General features: G+C 42.5%; 1 long non-coding RNA gene across 1 annotated transcript in view; it reads right to left on the bottom strand.

The window, feature by feature from the left end:
- The window catches only part of LOC131582553 (uncharacterized), a 258,694-nt gene that overhangs the window by 171,632 nt on the left and 67,160 nt on the right, over nt 1–19,902 (bottom strand). Inside the window, exon 2 of the long non-coding RNA XR_009278363.1 lies at nt 11,676–11,780. This is a non-coding gene — a long non-coding RNA (uncharacterized LOC131582553). The remainder of the gene's footprint in view (nt 1–11,675; nt 11,781–19,902) is intronic.

The following is a 19,902-nucleotide window of genomic DNA, read 5'->3' as shown; positions in this document are numbered from 1 at the left end:
TTCCATCATTCCAAACTGCGAGAGGAGAGAGAGGCCATCAAGTGTTTTTTAGTCCTTTAACACCCAAGTGATCGACCCAAGAGATCAGCCAAGGGAAAGGTCCATGTCCTCAGCTGCTCGGGGGAACAGCAGAGCATGGCCAAAGGGCTTTGCCAGTCTCCATCAGTGACTTCTGGAACAGAAATGACAACCTGTCCTGATAATCTGCAACATTTTGAGGCAAGTCTTGTGAACAGGCTGCAGCACTCAGCATCACTGGGGATAATTCCATGCAAATGGAAAAGCAGGAGAGGAGCAGAGCTGTTCCCCAGCTCTGGAGCAGAGACAGAGCAGCTTCCAAAGGACACAGCCACGCAGCGCTGGCCTGCTCCAGCCACAGATCCACAGCAATTGCTGGTGTACAGACCTACCTCTTTCTAATGCCGTACAAAATGATTTATAAACACACCTGAGATTCCCAACACTGGGGTTCCCACCCGTGGCAAAACATTAGGGATATCAGCAACTCCGAAATTTTCCAGCAGTAAGGAAAACTGTGGGCTCAGCTCTTGCCATTGCACTGCAGCACCTCCAAGGCTGGGATTTTAGCAACCTTTAGCATTTTAAATGTTAGTGATGGAACTCCCAAGTAAAACAGCCCTTTACTTGGGAGCAGAGGCCAGAGGCTTCACAGCCTGAGAGCTCAGAAGAATCCCACAGTACACAACCGTGAGGAGAAAGTTTCTCTTATCAGGCACAGAACAATTAAATTGGTACTTTTTATTTTTAAATAAGTCCTGTATATTTTTCAGTACCAATTTTACAATAACCATCTAAGTATAATTTGCAAAGAGGGATTCTGTGCACTTACTAGGAAGCCCAGCTGCTGTTAGCAGCATTCCTAGAAATTTGCTCTGTTTTGCATTTTGAGGCTCTCCACCTGCACTAACGCTGTGTTCACCAGGAGCATTTCCCTGCTTTCACTTTGAAAGACTCAAGAAATTGAAACCTGCTGGCACCTAGGAAGAGAGTCAGCCCTTTTAATATTGTCTTGCACAGAACCGTGAACAAAGAAACCCATGCAATAACCTGCACCAAACCCAGATTTCTACTTTGGCTGTTCCAGTTGCAATGGAAAAAAGCCTTAAAATACCCAGCCTTGAAATTCCATGCATTCAGTGAGAGGGATCACACGATCTCTAGAGATGCTGTTTTAGTAGGCAAGGATACATGCTGCAAAAAACACACATCTTTTATTTATTTACATTATACACAGATCAGGTTCTTCTCCTATTTTCACAACCTAGAGTTCTTTATTTTTTTTTTAAATGAAGGCACAACTTTGGATTATCGAGTATTAAAATGTACATTAATGATAAAAGACAACCTTAAAAATTATTTGGGTTTGTCACTAAAATGGACCTGGACCCATCATTATATATATACAATATGATTTTTTATTATCTGCAGATTTGCACAACTGTTTCATGCCTTTATGATTAATGGTTTGACTCTTACGTGATTCCAACTAGACCACAACAGATGTAAGTTACATTTCTTTTATTCCTATGTGTTTTCTACGTCCTCTGTGAATTTTGGAAACAAAGAATTAGTTCCAAAATTAAACCTAAGAATTTAAAGTTTACTAAGAAAAGGAAAGCAATCTCAATTGGAGAATGATGAAATAAAGAAAAGGTTATAAGGTAAAATTCCAAGCCAATCAAAATCAATGGCAAAACTTGTCAGGGGACAAGGGGACAGAATCACCCCAGAATTCCTTCCCTCAATGTCCCTGGCAGAGTCCAGAGGCAGCACAGGCACTCAAAGGCTTCACTGAGATCTGCTCACATTTAACCCTGACAGTTAGAGTGATTTTTCATTCTTTAATTTAAATATTTCCGTTCTTTTCTACCCATATCAACCCAATAAATTACTCCATTCCTCAAGACTCTGTACAAGCCAAGTGGGAAAGTTCAGCTTTTTCTGTCTGCATCAGTCCTTTAAATTGAATTTTTTATATTTTAATGAAAAAACTCCCTCCCTGAGTTAATTTCTGGATGAGGGTTTGGCTCTCACATGAAAGGAGCAGCCCGGTGCACCCAGTAAGGGTCTGTGTCATCCTCACGGAGAAATTTTGGACAAGGAACAGAAAATCTCTCTGATGTACCATGAATCTGCAAAAGCAGATCACAAAGGAAATTCTTTTGAAACTGTAAATTCCCAGGTACCACAAAAGAACAATGTGCATTTTCTCAGCTTATCTGTGGGCAAAATAAAACCTTTTTATGAAATAATAAATTCTCAAGACAATTCTCGCACACTGGTTTGCAGCACAGAAAACACTGGAATATGCACATCCTCGGTACTGGGCACTGATGAATTCTCAAGAGACTTCACCAGGTTTTCTAGCAACGATAAATAAATGTGATTTTTTTATATGCCTCTGTGTGTATGTGTATCAAGAGCACACCCACCCACAAGTGCTCTCTCCATGTAGAAAAGCAGGACTGCTTCAAAAAAAAAAACCAAAAAAAAGCTGTTTTTTCTTTCTGACAAACGGGCATGAAATAAGAGGCCGACATCTGCCTCTGCAGGTCATTCCAGTCAGGCTGCTGCGTGTCACAATTCCAACTGCTCCATCCATCAATGGCAGCCCAAAAATTAACGTAGCTTGGAAACTCTGCAGCAAGACAGTAACAGCCCAATTGAAAGGCTGACCTTCGGAGAACGGCGGGGTAAGATGGAAAAATTATTTCATGCCCTGTACCAAACCCAGCACCACAGTTCAGAGGGATTTGCAGTTAATTTTTTTAGTTATAAAATCAGGTTTTTTAGTGAACAGCAGTGAAACTGCAATAGCAGATAAGGTAACTGTTATAAAGGCTTTTAATTTTGAAGGCATTATCAATTACATCCACAGAGCTACACTTTCATGGCATTCAGGATTTTAATTTCTCTGAATTACTGATTAATTTTTTTTTTTAAAAGCAAAACCTATTCAGCGTTACAAACAACACTATTTTCTTAGTGATCGATTGAGTAAAAACTACAGCTGATTAGCCTGAAAAATTTGATTGAAACAGGCTACAATTTTTGCCAAATACACACACATATATATATATATACAAATATATTTCAGGTCCAGTTAAACCAACGAGACAATCTGTTTTAAAATAAATCCTCAAAATTGCAGTATTAATTTACACAGGAGTCAATCACAGAAGTTATTTAATAACCAGAGACAAACAGGTCAGGCCCGTGCAGAGCCCAGATCAGAGGTGCCTTTACCCTCCCAGGCTCTACCCCAGCCCATGGCAGCGATTAATCCGTCTGTTCAATCACCTGCTAACACCCTGTTAATTGTTCTCTAAGCTAATTGAACTGGAAGCTTAATAACACACAAATAGCAGAAATACCATATAGCTTAAAACTTCAAGTAGTTCAATAAAATTGAACCAATTAAAAAGAAAATTCAAATAATCCAATAAAATTGCCAGATCACATTTTAAATGTGCATCCCAAACTTTAGAAAGTAATTTATTTTTCCCGTGCCTTTCTCTGGAGATCATGGAAAAAGCTTACTGAGCGTTTTCTACCCTTACAGAGCTTTTCTAATGTTACAAAATATTTTCCTTCTTACACCATAGTTAGTTCTGCAACAGCATCAAAGACACCAAGAAATCTGGAAGATGTAATTAAATAATAGGACAAAGCAAGAGCCTCAGTGTCTGAGTTTGTCAAAACAATAGCATGTGTATATTTTGTTTTATACAAAAATAGAAACAGGTATTATCCTGTTTAGATAGAAATATATTTATTGGCAAACAAAGCCCCCAAAGTAGTCACAGAGCTAATTTCTTTCACCACGATATAATGACACAGAGGGAAAAAATTCCAGGATTCTGAGAGACAACAGCCACCCAGATTTTGGTTTTGATGAGACAACAAATTTGTTTGACAGTGTTAGGAAAGGTAAAACTTAAACTGATCCCTTATTTTTTAGTACAAGAAAAGATTTAATTAACCTGTTTGCACAACAATTACCAATAAACCATGGGAAGAAACTATCCAGAGCTTTGCCCCGAGCAGCTGTGGCTGCCCCTGGATCCCTGGAAATGTCCCAGGGCAGGCAGGACGGGGCTTGGAGCAGCCTGGGGTACTGGAACGGATGGCAAGGATGGAATGGGATGGGATTTAAGGTCTGATCCCCTCCCAGCAAGTCTGGGGCTCTGTGAGAACGAGCTGACTGACAAATCTAAAATGTCTTGGCCTGAGAAGTCCCAAAGCTGGAGCTGGGAAACTCAGACACAAAGATGTACACAGCAAAGCCTGACTGGGTGGTGAGGGAAGAACAGATTCTCCTCCTGGAAACAGCAACACGAGCTGAAGCAGCACAATACAGACTATTTAAACACAGATCTGAGACCCAATACAGAATTAACCATTTTAATGGCACACATTGTCCAGGATGTCACACCCCTTCCTGGCCTTCAAATCCATCAACAATGCAATAACCCATCAGCTGCACCTTGGAGAGCTTGTCCCATGTTCTTGTGAAGGATCTGGGTGGCCAAAGCTCCACTCCCACACTGCTGCTCCCTGCTCCTGCAGCATTTTAAAGCCCTCACGTTTTAATTCTCCCCAGAGAGCAGAGCAGGCTGCTGAACTCACTGCAGTGAGCTCATCACCAAACACACATCAGCAGAGCTGTTGCACACCACTAAGAAACTGGAAAAGTTCAAGTTATTCTAGGCCATCTGACTGGGATAAGCAATTACTTCCCACATTCTCTCTTCAGCTGAAAATTATTGGTTTAAGCTTTTAAAAAAAAATTAAAAGAAAATTAAAAAATCTAATGTCTTGTACAAGAGTTTTAACAATTCCCAGGGACCATGCAGACCTGAGAAAACCTTCTACTTTAATGATTATGATTGTTTACAGTAGTAGCAACCGTATAGAGTTCCTTATAGTACTCTAGAATCTTATTCTTCAAATAAACTGTGTAATTATAACACACTGGAGAAACCGTGCCATTATCTCATTTCCATTAAACTAATGGAAATTATTTACTCTTTTGTTTTCCAGAGAATTAATGCACACAATGAACTATTTTTAACTAGTCCTGAAACTTAAACAAGCTACACTCAGTTCACAGATTTCTTGCCAATGAATTTGACTTAATCAATTCCAGCTATTTTAAGAGGAAAACGTCTATAACAATCATTACACCAAGGGAAGGTATGTGAAATATCCTGTGCTTCTTTTGAAGTAACAAAAGCTGCAGTCAGTGTGTTTTAAAGGAAACTCTCCAAACTTTAATCTGCAACTGAGTAGGGCTATTCTGAAAAAACTGATCCCTGTGTGATGGACCCTTCGCAAAGGGCCCATGGGAGGAGCACTGAGAGGGGCAACCCTGCTTCCCAGCCAAGGAAAAACCATAAATTTGCTCCATGAGCACCGTGGCTTTGCACCAGGGTAAAGCAGGATGTGAAGCCACTACAAGGCTCTGGGAGGTGTCACCGAGGGCCACCTCCAGGAAATGTTATTTCCAAGGAGAGCAACAGAGCCCCGTTTGTTTCTGCCAGTCACACACCAGTCCAGTGCCACCAAGCTCTACTGGGGCAAACTGGGCACCTCCTGCTCCCTGCTTCTCCCAGCAGAGGCCATTTCTGGGCTCTTTTGGGGAAGGGGCTGGAGAAATGTGCTGCAGTACAAAGACAGCTGGTGCTATTGAGAGAATCAGTTTAGAAGTGTGTGCCTTGAGGAGGGCAGCTGCAGTGTCCCAGTGGCCACCAGGATGAGGGTCTGGATCAGCCCAAACCTTCACATCCTGTCCCTCTCCCAGCACTCCCCAATCTGGTGCTGCAGCTGTAACACAGGACACGATTTTCCCATCTCCCAAGTTTTTACACTCCTGAACTGTGGAAGGGAGATCCCAGAGCTCAAGTGACAGGGGCAGGAGGAGCTGCCCTTTCCCCAGGGCCCTCTCTGTGAACGTGCTGCTCTCACCAGCATCTCCAAACACGCTGCCTTCAGCTAGGAAAGAAAGTTTCCAAATGCAATTAGCAAATTAACACAGTCTAAATATTGTGACTGCAGGGATTTAGAAGTGATGTGAAACCCATACATATGAAAAGCACAAAAGGCAGGTGCCTGCCCGGGGTGTCTGCACACCCTCACAGCCACACGGGAGAGCACAGAACACGTTTGGATACTACACAGAAAGGGATTTTCAAATAGGAAGCCTGCTTTCTCTCTCTAGCTAATTTCAACTCCCAATCATTAAAATTTGCATTGCATTATTACCAATGTAGTGTCTATGTCCTATCTTTAAAAGTGAGCCCATTCTAGGAGCAACAAATGGGAAATTATCCATGGCAGGTAACTGTAAGAAAATTATTACATAAAATCATATATTCACTAACCTAACTTTATATCCACCTTCAATAAGAATTGCAACAACATACACTAAATGTTAACAGTATTGTGACTAGAAATTGGGTTCCAAATTATTGTTTTTTTAATTGGAAGCTTGGAAATTGGGTGGGGACAATGAAGGAGGCTGGTTTTCACTAAATACCAGCTGGGAGAATTCCCACGCTGCTTTACGGTGAAAACCAGTGACAGCTCACAAGTGCTGCAGAGACAAAAAGGACAGAAAATGTGCAAAGATGCAGGGGAGCAGACAGGGAAATCCATGCTGGTTGTCTTTACTACCTCCTCCATCGCTGGATACGAGTTCCCATGGCAGCAGTGGCACCTGGGATGAGCAGCTGGGTGTCCGAAGGGAGCAGCAGGATCACATCCCCTGGGCTGCTGCCCTGCTGGTGTCACCTGCAAACCCAACTGATGCACGCTGAAATATTCCAGGGTTTGATTCTTCTTTTGACAGAGAGCTGGGCTCCACTGAAAGCTCATTTAATAAAAATAATGCAATGCAAATGAACCTGAATCAGAAAAATTAGATTGATGGAAGTAGCTCGGTCGCTGTAATTACACAAGGTGTATTATTTCTTAAATTCTCTTTGCATTAAACATATACCATACATTTATCAAACATAATTAGCAGTTTAGGTGACAAGGATTTGATTTTTCTCCTGCAACAAAAAATCCTTCTACATGGGTATACACATCTGAAACGTATGAACATTTTCACACTCTCATTATTTGCTCCTTAAAGAAAAATTCCATAAAATCAAAGAATCAGAGAGGAAATACTGTGTGGGACTTACAAAGCAGAAGAAGAGGAAGATGGCCAGCCAGGTCAGCCTTCTGTGGATTTCATGAGCATAAAAGAAAATTAAATCAGTCCCAGCTTTTAAGGGTGTGAGTCAAATAAATCATATTTGAAATTAAAATAACTGATGATGCCCCGGATTTCCTCCATAATCAATCTCTAGTTTTTATAATCATAGAAATAAATTGATGGAAAAACAGCAAGAGAAACAGAAGACACAAAAGAAAGTTGACAAAGTTGAATTTCCAACACAATTAAGATAATAAAGTTTTTCCCTCTCTTGGTGTTTCTTGGGGGTTTTGGACTAGTGGGGGGCTTTAGGTTTAGGTTTCAGGTAGTCTGGGGTATTTTTTAAACAGTTTCACAGAAAACAACTGTATCAAAAGAATGGCAAAAAGCACTTTCCTTTTTTTTCCTCTTCAAATCCCCACGGACTACGTGGGGACCTCAAGTCAAAAACATTCACTTTAGAACAATAAATAAATAAACCCGCTAAACCCTTCCCAAGGCTGGTCAACTGTAGCATAAGTAATGCAAGAGGCTGAGAGATGCCAGATAAATTTGATTACTATAAAAGATGGGAATATGTTTCTTTCCTCGGAGAATTCACAAAAAGGGGTCAACAAAAACAAAGCAGCACTGAAAGCCAACAACTTCATTTTGCCAGCAACTCAAGGCGAAAATACAATACAATTCCATGGGAACATTTTATCACATCGGTGCAGACACCTTCTAATCTTCTATTTCTGAAAAAGGAAAATAGCAAAGATAGAGTCCAGGCAAAATGGGGCTCTTCTTTCTTTTCTGGAAAAGGCACTCTGATTAGTATATCAATTTAGCAGAGAGTTCAAGAACTGTTTTCTTCTTTCACCTGCTACCAGTGTCATGGAGGCTCTAACACATTTCAGTTGGGAAAAAAAATAATCTTACATTTCATGTTATTCTTCCAGTTTGTCAGAATACCAAATCATTTATCTTAAATGCATTCAGGACCATCATCAAGAGAAAGACCCATTGTCCTTTCCTTGTTAAAGAAAAACAAAGTCCTGACTCAGTGTTAATTGTTCCAGCCCTGAGTAATGATGAGATCCAGAGATCCCCCTGCACTGTCTCCCACTCAGAGACAGTCCTGATTTTCACATTTTCCCTCTGTAAACAGACCAGCTCCTGCCAGCTGTTGTTACAACACCACCAGTAGTTTGCAAACCTCTCTGGAATTACTCTTTCCTTCACATGTCTGGCAGTGGCACTTGATTTTTTCACAAACACACCGTGTTGGTGGCACAGTTGTACCACAGTCAGCTCCTGGCCCCTCCTCCCAAGAAAGGACTACTACCCTTCCAGCCAGCAGAAAAGCCATTCTTACTTGAATCTATTCGATTTTACCTTCTTTTCATCATTTCTTCCAAGTCATCCAGCTGTTCCTATTTAACATCCCAAACTCTTGCTCCATTAACAGCATCTCCTAGCACTGGGTCTCCAGCCCAGTTCCAGTAAACCACAGGTACCTTACACAGTAGAGCTACAATGTATAAAAGAAGGTTGATTTTTAAAGAACAAGTAACTTCCAGTCAGCCTGATAAATCCACTTTAGGCACACAAACACTTCTTGCACGACGCTTCTTACAGACAATCTGCTGCAAAAACCATTTTCCACGGGCTGACAGCACCAGGTGCTCTGCAGGACTCAAGAAAGGACAGGCTTGCAGCACTTTTTTGTGGGTATATTTTTCAGAGACTAAAATCCACACCCAGATTTGGTCAAAACCTGTTCAGATTCAGTATTAAATGCTCTGCAATAATCAAGCAGAGTCCTTTCCTGTGTCAAACAATTTCAGTTACAGAAAAGGGTTGACTATCTGGTTTATTCATGCTATTTTATCATGGTCTACTACATAATTGCACTGCAAATACCAGGTAACTCCTTATTTCCTTTTTTTATATTCATTCCAAACCCCTCCATTTCAAGTAAAGCAAAGTCTAATTCATATTTGCAATAACCCATACCAAATACTATCTACAGTAAATGATATTAAAGGTAACACCTTCATTTTCAACATCAAGGTCAGAAGACGCCCCGGCCGGGAAGGAAGAGCAGTTTCCTCAGAAGAACTAAACATGTACCAGCACATTAAGAACCATCCCCAACCCCAAAGCCACTTCTCCAAGGCCTCCCCCAAGGCAAGGAACAGGAAGAGGAGGGAGCCTGGGAGCAGCCGGTGCCAGAGCCCAGCCAAACACAGCCTGGGACACCTGAGACAGGAGAGCACGAGGAGCTGGGCTGCTGTGAGAGCAGCACCAGCACCAGGGAATTCAGGGCTTTGTTCATCACCTCAAAGTTCTGCCCTTCTGCTCTGACAGGAGAGCTCAACAGTGGGGAAATTCAACTGCATGGATCAGACAGGCAATTCAGAAGCCCCAGATACTGAATGAAGGAAACAATACTGAGGAACTAAGAAAAGGGCAATACTGACTATCATGACAACAAACAAATCAGCTGCTGGCTTTAAAAGCCATCTGTATGCTGTTCTCTTATCTTTTTTCTTTCTAACCATGAAAAGCTTGCTTGCATCAGCACAGCACAACAGCAGAGATGGAAGGAAGTCTGTGCTTTTAGAGAGCAGAAACACAACATGAATATGCCAAAAAAACACCAAAGTACGATTTATGAAAGTGTTCTCAATTTCTTCAGACACTGTGTTCTCCTTTCTAAAAAACCTGATGGCACAATATAAAAACTATTTCTCTTCCAGTATTGTTTTCAATAATAATGTAAAAATTCCTGACCACCAGCAACTTAAAAACACAACAAAATTCTCTGCTAAGAGGCTTGGGGACTCAAATATGCAAAGACTACACAGAAAGGGTGCTGAAAGGGAACTTCTAGAACATCTATAAAACGAAAATGCAAAAGTGTATGCAGTTGCCAGTGCACACATTCCTTAAATGCTCCAAACTACATTTGCAGACTGGCACAGACGTATCAAACTCAATTGCTAGGAAATACAGATGTTTGACTAACCAGGATAATGTTACTTACGGATCCTTGTGTGTCTCTTATAACTGAAACCACCTTATTTTTCCCTACAGGAGCCGCGTCATGAAATGCAGGAGGACAGTTTGGGTGACTAAGCTGGAAAAAGAGAATGTTCTGTCCCCATTTGCTGCCCTGGAGCTCCTGCTCTGTGTCAGCCATGCAAATCCATCCCTCCCCCAGACTCTGCACTCCTGCTTTTCCAGAGGGCATTGCTCTTACTCCACTCCTGCTCCTAAGCCCACTCTACCTCTCAAACAAACCACTGCACTCCTGATCTTGAATCCCATCATTCAACTTTTAAAATTCTCACTTTAGGATAGTTCAAAGCAGCTTCACCAGCAGCCTCACACTGCATGGCATTCTGTAAAGCAGTGCTTCTCAGGCTCAAAAACCCACACAAACCTAGAAAACTGCCTTAGGATATTTATTGATGCACCATCTTGAAAGATTTTTCTAATAAATTTTGTTGCTGTGAAAGTCTTCTGCCTTTCAAAAGCAGAAGAGTTTTATAAAAAAATCAAAAGTTGGAATTTCTGAAATATTACCAGAAAAACTTGAACAACCTGGTCTAGGGGAAGGTGTTCCTGTCCATGGCAGGGGGCGGAACGAGATGATTTTTGAGGTCCCTCCCAACCCAAACACTCTGTGAGTCTGAAATAGCCTCTGCAGCAGCGATTTCACAGACTTCAATGGCTCCACTCGCCCTGTGCATCAGACAGGAATTTTTCATTTCATACATCATTTAAAACTTACTGCAGTGATTCCACAAACCTGTCTACGAGCACCTTCTCCTTTCCCAGCCCCCTCCAATTCAGGTTATTTTGGCCAAAAGTGAACATGCAAGTAAACTAGCCCAACACTGAGACAAAGCAACACTTAGCACTAGACAGTGCAGAGAGAGATCTTGTACTCTCAAATAATATTGCACCTTGTATTTGAATACACCCAAATAAAATAACACTGACAACATCATCAGCAAACTTATCCCAAAGCAAGCAACCAGCATTAGCACACAGCCATTTCAGTACTTCTAAACACAGATTTGCACTTTTGTCACATTTTCAGAAATTCCTCTCCCAGGACAGTGTAAGAGTGTGGACAAAACCTTCTCTTTCCAAAACCACTTGTTTAGACATCTGTATTCTAGAGCCACTCACACAGACAGTTCACTGACTGCTGCAGCTACCCAGATAAAATTATAAAGATCACAATTTTTGTTACATTTATTATTTTTTGAATAGGCCTTCAATGCTCAAATATGGAGATAAGTTCTGAAAATACAGAATTCCATAACCTACATGAAAAAACTCCAATTCACACATCTCCAGACTGAGAGCTGAAAATCAGACAGCTTTTCCCTAAAACTCATTGAAACAAAGCTGAAAACTCAGTGTGGAAATCCACGGCTAGAGCTTTACTCACCATTTATGAAGGACTTCTGAACTGTAGCATCAAACACAGGACACTTTCTGCCTGGGTGTTAATTCAGTAGCTTCTCTTCTCATTCAAGATAAATCCAGAAAGTAGCTGGCACAAAGAAATGGAAAACACACATTTAGCTGGGGTTGGATGTGAACAAACAGAATTTCTTCTTGTCTATATGACTAACAAAAATCTTCCATAACATCTTTCTTTCCAGTCAACACCAAAACATTTCTCTAAGCACTGGGAAAAAACCCTTGATTTAAATTAAATGAAAAGGTACAATGATTACCTGAATACTCCTAATACATTTTAACATGATGGAACACATGTGAGTTTCAAAACGTGGTAAGTCATAGCACTCAAATGTTCTTGAGTCAGGAGAATTCTTGTGCATAGCACAGCACGGGAACACAAGGAATGTTATAAAATCTAAGACCACTCAATGACAGCTTCTGGAAAGCTTCCCAAATTACTTGTCCCCAGTAACCACCCACACAATGAAAGATTCTACTAACCACGAATAAACTCCAAGGGTTCTTTGGCTCTGCCTGTGCAGGCAGTGTGGGAATGGCAGTGTGCTGCCAGCCCAGGGCAGGGCTTTAGGGCAGCAGCGGAGGTGAGAGCCAGCAGGGACAGCCTCTGCTGCAGGTGCCTCTGGCACAGCTCCCGCAGGCTCCCCACCCGCCACCGTCACCAAGTAAAGATCCATAGCTCTAAACTGTTCCGCTTCATCATGAACTTCTCAACTCACCAATCAATACAATATTGAGCAATAAACAAGCCAGAAATATTCTTGAACAGAAAAACCAAGCCCACCCTTATTCAGAGCTGTGAATTGTGCAGCTCACACGTTTTCCAACATAAGTTCGGGAAATAAAAATCTCATTAAAGCTTTAGCCAAAATTTCTAATTCATCAAAGGACCATGTTTTGAATACCAATGAATTTCATGAAAAAGAAGTGCTGCTTTTTTTTCTTGTCTGCACGTCTGTAAAATCTCTCTCAGGTTACAAAACCAAATCTGATGACACTGAAAAGTCTTTCAGGAACAAAGACAGACGAGTAAAACAACCACCAGATCTCTTTAATTCCATGCAAAAGTGTCAACAGCAAAATCACTGCATCTCTGCCATAGCAGAATATTAAATAGTTCATTAATATCCATTTTCCCTTCTTCTCTTTTCAGAGGCTACTAAAATTGTTTCTGTTTGATTTTACATGAGTGAAACTCCTCCCAAATGAAACAGGTACAAGGATCTTGAAAGAACACTCAAGTGCACATCACTCAAGCCCTTGGCAGGCCCTATCTCTGCGAAACAACAATAGCATCCCACTAATAACAATGACTTGCTTAACTATTCATTTTGGTAAATAATGGAACTGAAAATTATCTAGTGATGGATTTACACTTTTACAATGCATCTCGGGGATGAAAATGAATAGGGACGGAGAAATTATGTGTGTTACAATGGCTGACGCCACAACTTCAGATCCCGCCTCGCTCCACAGAGCAACACGAGCTGGAAAATGTGGCACTGCAGTTCTGAGCGTTTTACCTTTGTCTAGTTCTACTGTGAGACACGCTATATATATTATTTGTATTATAGAAGCACTTCCAGATGCCAATTAAAACCCAGACACAGCTGCATTAGGGAGAAATAGTATGAAAATTACAATAGGTGTCATAGCCAATTTTAATTCCAGCTGCAATAAGGCCCCGTTCCTCAGATATTCCTTCTTTTATCAGTTACCAATGAATTTAACATATTAGGGTTTCTGTTTGAGGGAGCACTAACAGAATGGCCGAGGCAGCCTTTGCAGCCTGTTTTTATTTGAAAAACCACATTAATGTTTTCAGTGGAGGCCCAGAGGGACAAAGCCTGGTGACACGAGGCTCGCTCTCCTTCATCACCTTCCTTGAGAAGCCCGTGGAACCCCAAGATCGTGTGGAGCATCAGGTGAAAAATCACAATATTTGGAGGCAGGAAGCTGACAAAGGCAACAACTTTTGTGGAAGCAATGGGAAACACTAAGTTTCTCTTTTAAAAGTTAAAGATTTCTTTGTGTTTCAGTAACAAATGGCAAGTGTTTACCTGTGACTATTAGTTCTCTCCTAGGGAGTTTATTATAAACAGTATTTCAAACACAGGACTTTAAGAGACAAACTATAAATATTTTAAATGGTAAAATATAGGTGCTGGCTTTTTTTGTACTATGTCCAGAAAATTTGCACAAACACATCAAATTCTCCACCTAGGGAATTTACTTTATTGTTAAGTTTGCATTTAAAACAAATGTACATGACCTATTTTGGGGCTAATATAACTAAAAGGAGCCTATTTGTTGTTTATTATTTATAGAAGATTCACTTCAGATTAGGCCTTTTGCGGACGTGTGTATCTGTGTGGCACCACAAAGCATCTCCAGATCTCCCCAGCACTAAAACACACGAGGAAATGACAAGTTAGGATGTATCCAGTACACAGAGTGTTTTATAAAAGCCAAGATTAAAAGCTGATTTTTCCCTCCTCAGAAAGGCCACATGAAAGAGCCGCTACCCTGGGTAATGCATTGACCTTCTGGGGCTGATAATGACAAGTTCAAGTTCCTGGAGTTGGGGAAGATGTGGGACTAAAGTAAGTGCACTCAAGCAATGAGTCCATCTGCTCGGTTAGAATCCCACTCACAAACCAGCCCCATGCAAAGAAAGAGGAAAACAGTTTCATTTTTTTTTTATTTCTATAAACCAGGAGTTTTTCTACACATCAGTGTGGCTCAAAACTCCTTTCTTAGAGGCTTCAGTCTAAGGCACTGATGGTTTCTTTCCATTTTAATAGAAAACCTAAAATTATTTCATATAAAAGGTGTCAAATTTATGAAAATAGAGATGCAAAATTGCTACTCGTCTAAAATTTGGCATTTTCAGCTTTTTCTTGTAAATAGGGAAAAACATGGCAAAATCACATCTATTCTGGAAGAGATAAAACATCTCTTAAAACTTCTAGAAAATCAGAAATGCATTTTTGTACATCAGCTAAGGGAAACCAGAGTGGACACAAAGCCTCTCTTCCTAGCAGTCATTAGTTTTGTAGAGTTTTTTGGGTCACGGTGCCTGCAGCTCTTCAGGGGCAGAGCAAAGCTCCAGCACAACGCTGCTGGCAGGGCTGAGGTGTGGAAAAGCAAGCTCAAAAGTACTAATGGTACATAGCAGGATGTTCTGCTGCTGCACACACTTGACTGCATGGTAGCACATTTTGCATTTTCAAATATTTATATTTCGATTTACACACTGATATTACAACCTTTACATCTTTGTTTAAGTTATATAAGACAAAAAAATAAAGGCTAAAACAAATGCCATGGCTCCAGTTGGTATAAATCAACGTGTACATCATCAGGTTTAAATCCTCAGCTCATGTCAAATGGTTTACATTGAAAGATGCCTGCCAGGACAGGCTGTGAGCACAAAGGGAGTAAAATAATTCCAAAATAAATTCTCTCTTAAATTTCACTCTAACACAGAATTTCTGATTTCTTCCTCCTCACCCTCAATTCGATCTCATCTCAGAAACATTAATTTATTTAGAAAGATAAATTAATCAAGGGCATCTCTAAAGTCCTGGGTGATTCCAGTCCAGTCAATTTTCACAGATTTTTGCCTTTACTTAGAAAACACTGTGATATTAAATACAAAACCCCACACATTCAAAGAACACTAACATTACTGAAAGAAGATCTTGAGCTGAAGTTAAGAAATTGCTATAATTAAACTTGTCCAGGAAGACAGATTAAGGTCAAATATGTCTATTAATTTTGGGGATCCAGCCTAAGCCACCTTAGACTTGATTTTTTCCTCTGAAGTGCAGTGTTTCCCAGCATTTAACAGGTTCCTATCTGGTTTCCAGGGCAGTGATTTGCCAGCCCCCTCATGCCCAGGCAGAGATGTGGGCACAGGCAGGAGCGCTGCTGTCGGAAGAGTCCTTCACTCCCAGAGTCCCCGCTCCCATCCCTCGGCACAGCCCTAATCCCAAAGCCCACTGGGGCAGGATCTCCTCCCCCACAAACCCAAAGCAGCCCGTGGCTGTCTCTGCTCGTGGGGAACCGATGGCCTCGGCCACCCACAGCTGCCCCGGGCTGTCCCTCTGGGTCACCACCCTGCAGGGAAGGGCTCCATATCCCAGTATCGCACCCAGCCCTGCCCCGGGCAGTGGGCAGCCACTCCCTGCAGGCCTGAGAGCCATGACACAAGGCTGCAGAGCCACAGACACCGGAGCAAGCTCAGCCCTGTGCTGGGAGAGTGACCCCACCACGGCCACCGAGTGTCCCCATGGTGGGTAAGGCCATGGCTGAGTGTCCCCACGCTGGGTAAGGCCATGGCTGAGTGTCCCCACGCTGGGTAAGGCCATGGCTGAGTGTCCCCATGGTGGGTAAGGCCATGGCCCAGTGTCCCCACGCTGGGTAAGGCCATGGCCCAGTGTCCCCACGCTGGGTAAGGCCATGGCTGAGTGTCCCCACGCTGGGTAAGGCCATGGCTGAGTGTCCCCACGCTGGGTAAGGCCATGGCCGAGTGTCCCCATGGTGGGTAAGACCATGGCTGAGTGTCCCCATGCTGGGTAAGGCCATGGCTGAGTGTCCCCATGGTGGGTAAGGCCATGGCCGAGTGTCCCCACGCTGGGTAAGGCCATGGCCGAGTGTCCCCATTGGGTAAGGCCATGGCTGAGTGTCCCCATGGTGGGTAAGGCCATGGCCGAGTGTCCCCATGGTGGGTAAGGCCATGGCTGAGTGTCCCCACACTGGGTAAGGCCATGGCCGAGTGTCCCCATGGTGGGTAAGGCCATGGCCGAGTGTCCCCACGCTCAGGAAGGCCATGGCTGAGTGTCCCCACGCTGGGTAAGGCCATGGCTGAGTGTCCCCACGCTGGGTAAGGCCATGGCCCAGTGTCCCCACACTCAGGAAGGCCATGGCCGAGTGTCCCCACGCTCAGGAAGGCCATGGCCCAGTGTCCCCACACTCAGGAAGGCCATGGCTGAGTGTCCCCACGCTCAGGAAGGCCATGGCCGAGTGTCCCCACGCTGGGTAAGGCCATGGCCGAGTGTCCCCACGCTGGGTAAGGCCATGGCTGAGTGTCCCCACGCTCAGGAAGGCCATGGCTGAGTGTCCCCACGCTCAGGAAGGCCATGGCTGAGTGTCCCCACACTCAGGAAGGCCATGGCTGAGTGTCCCCACACTCAGGAAGGCCATGGCTGAGTGTTCCCATGCTGGGTAAGGCCATGGCTGAGTGTCCCCATGCTGGGTAAGGCCATGGCCCAGTGTCCCCATGGTGGGTAAGGCCATGGCTCAGTGTCCCCACGCTCAGGAAGGCCATGGCTGAGTGTCCCCACGCTCAGGAAGGCCATGGCTGAGTGTCCCCACGCTGGGTAAGGCCATGGCCGAGTGTCCCCACTGGGTAAGGCCATGGCCCAGTGTCCCCATGGTGGGTAAGGCCATGGCTGAGTGTCCCCATGCTCAGGAAGGCCATGGCTGAGTGTCCCCATGCTGGGTAAGGCCATGGCTGAGTGTCCCCACGCTGGATAAGGTCATGGCTGAGTGTCCCCACGCTCAGGAAGGCCTGCAGGGCTCAGGGGACATCCACAGCCCCTCACCTTGTCCCCAGCACTTTCTGTGGGAACGAAGGCACCGCTCCCGCATCCCACACCCCACACAGAGGAGCCAAATGAGGCTCAGCCACCGAGGGATTCCAGGGGCTTAAAAACCGAGGTCGAAAACAAATGTTTCCATAATCGACACTTACTGTGAGCAACACTCACAAAACTACAGGATAAATAATCATTTTCTGCGACTAGCAGAAAAACGTTTTTTTCTTTAGGGTGAAATATCCCTTTTTTCAAGTATGTCTTAACCTTTTCTATTTCAGGTTAGCTTGGAAAACAGAAAAGAAAAGGCTACCCTGGGTTTTATTTTTAATTTGATGCAATAAAAACCAAAATACCTCTCTGAAAATCCTACAGCCTGTGGCATAACTTCTTTATTTAGATAAATTCTAAAGCAGCTGCTATTTACCCAGAAACCAAAGAGCAATCTGTACTATGAAGATTTTTTTTTTTTCAAAGACATAACATTATTTGCAACATTCCTAAATATTCATTATGGGAACACACAGCCTTTATAAAGCTGTTTGTTTCTTTCATTAAATTTGGATACTTGGGAGGATTCTGTGCACAAGTTAAATAAACAGGTATCTGGATAATTTACAAGTAACTGTTTAAAATACAAAGAGTAACAATCATGACAAAAGCAGGTACTCCCTGTCTCAGTGCTGGTTCCTCCCCAGCCCCTCCAGGAGCCCACCCTTCCCCTCCCAGCCCTGCTGGACTTGCAGGGAGCTCCTGAGTTCTCAGCAACTCTCTCAGAGGGAAGGCAAGAGAATTCTGCTGCTTTGGGATCTTTTCAGGATCCTGTCTTCTTTTGAAGTTCCATGTCTGGTATTTTTCAGTCACATCCTCCTTCGCATCTCTCTGTGACACGGAAAATGTCACACTTTGCCCAGACAATTTCAACAATTTCATTTATATCAGAGGGCCCTTATGAGTACATTCCTTTCAATCAGATATTTATTTGCATTCAAAGTTACTACAAAAAGTTTAAGTACCAGAAGAGTGATACAGTGCATTAATGTAAGCATAGTAAAGTCCAGGAGCTGATCTTGAAACCCACACTCTAAACTTACCTGTTGACTTTCTACAACTGTACACAAAATTCAAGTAATTGCAGAAAAAAAAAATAAAAAATAAAGGATATTTTTAGAACCTGAGCCAGCCTGTTCCTACCATTTGTAGGAGCAACTGCTAAATTTGCACAAGAAAATAGTGTTTAAAAACAATGTCTGAAACTACATCCCTTTCTTAAAGTAATTTTTAATGCAAATTAGTCCTTCGTAACATAAATGGTTTAACCCAAGCCAGAGCTGTTGGCCACCGTGCAAAGCAGGGCAGCAGACTTTTACCGCCGGAGGAGATCGGGTCAGAGATGGCTCCTGGTGTCAGATCAGTCACTGACTGCTTCAATTACCTTTGGCAAACCATTTAACCTTTCTGTATTAATGGTTTCCTGCCAGTAGAATAGTTCTTCATCATGGTCGGGAGGAGTTTAGCCTGTTAATTAATAAAAATATCTCTAAAAATACTCTTTTTAAAATTCCAGTAGCTATTTGCACTGCAGGATAGCACAAACTCCGAACTCCACTGCACATCAGGTAGAAATGAGCTATTTCTAGGAAGTGGGTGCTATTTCAGAGCAGATTTTCAGCATCCACACACCAATGGCTTCATAGACTGCAAAGAACAAGGCTCGCGGGTTTTTCGCAGCTCGTGACTAACCCCAGCAAAAAGAAACAGCAGTTTGTACTGAACTAACAACTTGTATCATTTAGAACACTTCCTTAAGTTTTCATGAGCTAAATGAGTTTAAAAGGTATCAGTTGTGAAAATCACCCTGATCTGAAACCTTCCATGCCATGTTCCAGCCTAAACAAACTTCACTGCCTGGAAAAGGGAGTTTCTAAGGGAAACAGCGACAGCACGCAGCTCCACTGCAGCATCCTGATGGGGACCACTGCAATACAGTCTATTCCAGAATCATTTTTCTTTTTATTATTTCATTAAGTTGTATCTCACTAAAGTTCCTCCTAGGATCTCTCTCCAGCACCAAATTTTTCATTGAGAAAACTATAAATCATAGGCCTAAATTACAATTTAATTATAAACGCCTTCCCTTCTAATGCTGCCTGGGACCTTTTACCCTCCTACATAATTCTAAAAAATGACCCCTGTCATAATTTCCTTCACTAGAATAATATGCAGAGATCTAATCCTGAATCCTGCTGTCTTATAATTTAATATAAGAGGTAATTATTATTCAAAAGATAATGTTGCAGATATTGAAAATATTCTGAAGTTTAAGTCTAAAAAAACCTTCCCCTGGTATGTAAAAGCCTCTTATTTGGCTCCTGCAAGAAAGGAAATAAATAAAAAGGTTTTAAGACTTTATGCAAAATGCTAGAAATATTATTTGTAGCTGAGATTTGTCAACTATAATTTCTATAACCCTTGAACTACAGAGAAAACACTCACATGCAGCAAAAGCAGGAAGGCACCAGACCATTTATTATTGATCTCTGCTTTCTGCCACAGGTTAGGCAGAAAGTTCTGGACTGCTGCTATTCAGCT

The sequence above is a fragment of the Poecile atricapillus genome, chromosome 10, assembly GCF_030490865.1.
Source record: "Poecile atricapillus isolate bPoeAtr1 chromosome 10, bPoeAtr1.hap1, whole genome shotgun sequence".
Taxonomy (NCBI): Eukaryota; Metazoa; Chordata; class Aves; order Passeriformes; family Paridae; genus Poecile; species Poecile atricapillus.
The sequence above is the reverse complement of the archived record's forward strand: the minus strand, read 5'-3'. Positions and strand labels throughout refer to the sequence as shown.